This window comes from Sinocyclocheilus grahami, unplaced genomic scaffold, assembly GCF_001515645.1.
Source record: "Sinocyclocheilus grahami isolate Dianchi unplaced genomic scaffold, SAMN03320097.WGS_v1.1 scaffold612.1, whole genome shotgun sequence".
Lineage (NCBI taxonomy): Eukaryota > Metazoa > Chordata > Actinopteri > Cypriniformes > Cyprinidae > Sinocyclocheilus > Sinocyclocheilus grahami.
Window position 1 is genome coordinate 213,607 of NW_015505791.1, and position 4,950 is coordinate 218,556.

The following is a 4,950-nucleotide window of genomic DNA, read 5'->3' on the forward strand; positions in this document are numbered from 1 at the left end:
TAGTTTCCTGTACCGGCGGGTTCACACTGAGAGAAGGACATTTATCGTGTTCTCGTTCTGCTCGGCTGCACTGAGGGGGTTTCATTCCTGCTCTCCCATTTAAAGACACACACGCTTCCAGCTATTGTGGAACAGGATACGAGAGCTGCTCCCAAACTTCCTGCTTTCCATGAAAACTGGCACCGACGCTGCCACTGAACCAGAGACCACTCCAAACCTCCACAAACACATGTGAGCCTACAAGGTTATTTAGGTTTCATTTAAAGCAATAGTTTACCCAAAAATGAAAATGTGTTTACCCTCAGTTCATCAGAGATCAGGATGAGTTTGATCAGATTTGTAGAAATGTAGCACTGCATCAGTGTCTCAGCAATGGATGCTCTGCAGTGAATGGGTGCCGTCAGAATGAGAGTCCAAACAGCTGATAAAAACATCACAGTAATCCACAGCACTCCAGTCCATCAGTGAACATCTGGAGAAGACAAAAGCTGAAACACATCCAGCATTACGATGTTAGGATACGAGAGCTGCTCCCAAACGTCCTGCTTTCCATGAAAACTGGCACCGACGCTGCCACTGAACCAGAGACCACTCCAAACCTCCACAAACACATGTGAGCCTAAAAGATTATTTAGGTTTCATTTAAAGGAATAGTTGACCCAAAAATGAAAATGTGCTCACCCTCAGTTCATCAGAGATTAGGATGAGTTTGTTTCTTCATCAGATTTGGAGAAATGTAGCACTGCATCAGTGTCTCAGCAGTGGATGCTCTGCAGTGAATGGGTGCCGTCAGAATGAGAGTCCAAACAGCTGATAAAAACATCACAGTAATCCACAGCACTCCAGTCCATCAGTGAACATCTGGAGAAGACAAAAGCTGAAACACATCCAGCATTACGATGTTTTTAACTCAAATACGAGTCCATAATCCATAATAATGCTTCCTGCAGTGAAAAAGTGCATCTCCTGTTATCTCTCGCATCAAAATCCAGCCACATATGTGTTTAGAGCTGTTTAAACGCTGCTTGATCTGTGCAGATTTCTCTCCTGATTCACACCAGAATACTGACTCACTGGAGGAAGAGTTATTATGGATTGCTGAGACACTGATGCAATGACACATTTCTTTATAATTTTACTGAATGTTAATGGACTTTTAAACTCCCACTGAGCAAGCCAAAGGCGACAGAATAGAAGCAAAAGTCATTTGCTCCCCATTTAATCACACTGATTTCTACGAGAAGCAACTGAGATATTAATGGTGTGATAGACAGAGTCTGGAGGAAGCGTTATTATGGATTGCTGAGACACTGATGCAATGACACATTTCTTTATAATTTTACTGAACATTAATTGACTCCCTTTAAACTCCCACTGAGCAAGCCAAAGGCGACAGAATAGAAGCAAAAGTCATTTGCTCCCCATTTAATCACACTGATTTCTACGAGAAGCAACTGAGATATTAATGGTGTGATAGACAGAGAGGCAGAAGAGTACACTCACACATGGTCTGCAGCGCTTCATCTGGCTCTCAGTGCTCACTGGATCTGACATGCTCTTCAAAAGTGACACTGAATTTACAAACAGTTCAGCGTTTCACTGCTGACTGAATTTTGGCCAATTCAAGCAAAATTACTGCGTTCAGATTTCATATTCTGAAAGACCCTTTGAACGCCTTTATTTTTTTAATCTTCTTCCTCCAGAAAATGACTGACCTCAGTTTAGTCTTTCTGTTTCCCCGCTGACATGATTCACTCTGACAACACACACACACACACACACTCACACTCACACACACACACACACACACACACACTCACTCACACACACACACACACACACACACACACACACACACACCCACACTCACACACCCACACACACACCCACCCCCACCCCCCCACTCACTCTCACACACACACACTCACTCACTCACTCTCACACACACACACTCACACACACACACACACACACACACACAATAAAGAACAAAATAAAAAAATAAGATGAAAATAAAACCCAAACAATAAAGTACACTATAAAATAAAAATACAAAAAAATACAATAGAAAATAAAAAATATGATTAAAAAAATCAAAAATACAATAAGAACATACAACAGAAAATAAAAAATATGCTGACAGTACAATAAAAAATACAATACACAATAAAGCACAAAAATAGGATGAAAAAAATATATATATACAGTATATAAAATAAATGATGCATTGACAAACAAACATATCATCCAAAGAATCAAAACAATAAGCTGAAAAAAATGTATAATTACAAAATATTTAGACGGAAAAGGTTTTAATGCTTTGTGCTTTTCACATGATTTCACAAAAATGATTTTTCATGCATTTTGTGATTTTCTATTCATCCAATTAGATGCGCATCCATTTTATTCCTCAGACGCAAAACGTCTCGTGCATCCTCATGAAATATCTTGTTTATCTTAGAAACATGTCACAATAGTGAAGCAGAATGAGTTCTGAATGCTGTTTGCTCTTGACTGAAGCTCATGTCGGCTCTTTCGTCATTCAGACGGCAGATTTCAGATCAGAAAAGCTGAATTTAAGACCCACCTCAGCGTCTGATAAAGCCGGATCCTGACACAGAGACTGAGATTGAGTTTTCTTCATAAACAGGCCTGTGTGAGCGAGAGAGATGCAGACAGAGCAGGAGAGAGAGGGACTTTTATGAGGATAGTCTTGTGAATCTCTGTAAAGCTGGCCGCATGAGCCAGGAAGGGGGCCAACACTTTTTCACACCACTGTATATACACCGTAAAGCTGTCACACCCCGAAAAATGTGTCTTTTTAAGGTTTTACATTTTTAACTGTATATATGACTTACATTCAGTTAAAAACATGATATACAGTAACACTGACACATGAATTATTAAAAATGTGTGGGATTTCCTTTATTAGTAACATGGACGTGTTTTGCACCATGGGATTGAAGAAAGAAAAAGAATGCAACTACAAATTTATCTCACAATTCTGACTTTTTTTAGTTTTTGCCATGAAATAAAAAGGTAATTGCATCTTTTATTTTATCTCACGTGTGAGAAATTCTGAGAAAAGGGGTCAGAATTGTCAGATCGTGGAAACAAGTTTTCTTAGTAATGACCTTTATTGAGCGATAACAAAGAAAAGCACATTTTGCGAGAAAATGAAATGATTTGTTTGCATCCAAGCATAGGTGAGTAGCTCACAATTTATTTCATTAAAAAGAATATGCTTTAATATTAAGTTTAAAATAATAAGATTCCTATGCTATAGCTTGTTTCTGTCTAACAGAATGCATGTTATTATGCGCACACATAAAGTAACTGAATATCTAATATGTGTGGGATTTTTCTGATTGTTTGTGCAAACATTTTTTGATGCCATTCTCATTTTTCTCAAAGACCTCGCTTTGTGTTTGCTGCAGGTCGCCTCCAGAAGCGAGCGCGAAGACCGAACCGACTCCGAGCTCGACTCCAGTGTGTGTGTGAGCTGCTTTATGGCAGTGGGAGGAGACCATCCTATTGAGGGACAATTAGCATGAAGAGCAAAGCTTTGAGTCCTGACAGATGAATGCACGAGAGGAGGAGAAAAGCGACGAGAGCATGGGAAAGAGCCCGCGGCTAAACACGCCACTCACCGGCACAGACGCACGATTAGCCAATGAATGTTATTGTGGAAATTAATGTCGTGTAAAGCTGCTGCCAAGAGCCCAGTATTCTCCACATTCTGCCGTTTCACAGGCTGGAATGTCGACCGTGCAGGGTTTTTTGTCTTTGCTTAAATACGCACGAAAATGTGTCAAAGACTCGAGAAAGCGAGATGGACGGAGCTCAAGGATTCTTCTGCTTGTTTTAGCGCCATGAGCTCATGAAGGCCCGTATGTTTGGAGACCCTGTTCTCAGAGCCTGCACACAAAACAGCTTTACAGTTATCATGCATTATTAGCACAACCATTTTAGCTTTTTAGGAAGCAGAAATGTTTTCTTTTATCATAATTAATTTGCCAAAAAGATGAATATATATATAATATAGAGTTACATAAACGCTTGCTGTTGCTAACATGCGTTTTGAGGTGCAGCTTGTCATTTTAATTGAGTATTTTCAATAGGCAGCTCACATCTTTGGAATGGAAAAAGTGATATTTTATTTTTAAACATCATACTTTTTTAGCTTATTTCAGTTAACTGTCATAAAACTAGCGAGCTAAGCCAGTAGTAGTGCTGACAGTAAACATGACTGAAGATGCTAAAAGAGGAAAAGACAAACCGAGTCATTTACGCTGAAACGGATCCGATTGGTTCAAACTCGTGACTTCGATCATTCAGTTCAAGCGATTCACTAGCAAAAACAGTTCAAATGAGCCATTCATTTTTGAACTACTTGTAATGATTTGTAATGAACTTGTAATTATTTAAAAAGCACGCAGTGATGGGTGAAATTTAACTTTTCGAAACTTCGAATCAGTTAAACCATTGCGTTGCAAAATTATTCACTGTTTCCATGCGCTCCAATCGGATCGCGTATAGCGAATCATTTGATTCAGATTGGAACTTCGGTGAGAATTTGTGGATTATTTGATTCAGATTGGAACTTTGGTGTGGATCATTTGATTCAGATTGGAACTTTGGTGTGGATCTGTGGATTATTTGATTCAGATCGTTTGATTCAGATTGGAACTTCGGTGTGAATTTGTGGATTATTTGATTCAGATCGTTTGATTCAGATTGGAACTTCGGTGTGGATCTGTGGATTATTTGATTCAGATTGGAACTTTGGTGTGGATCTGTGGATTATTTGATTCAGATTGGAACTTCGGTGTGGATTTGTGGATTATTTGATTCAGATCGGAACTTTGGTGTGGATTTGTGGATTATTTGATTCAGATTGGAACTTCGGTGTGGATTTGTGGATTATTTGATTCAGATCGGAACTTTGGT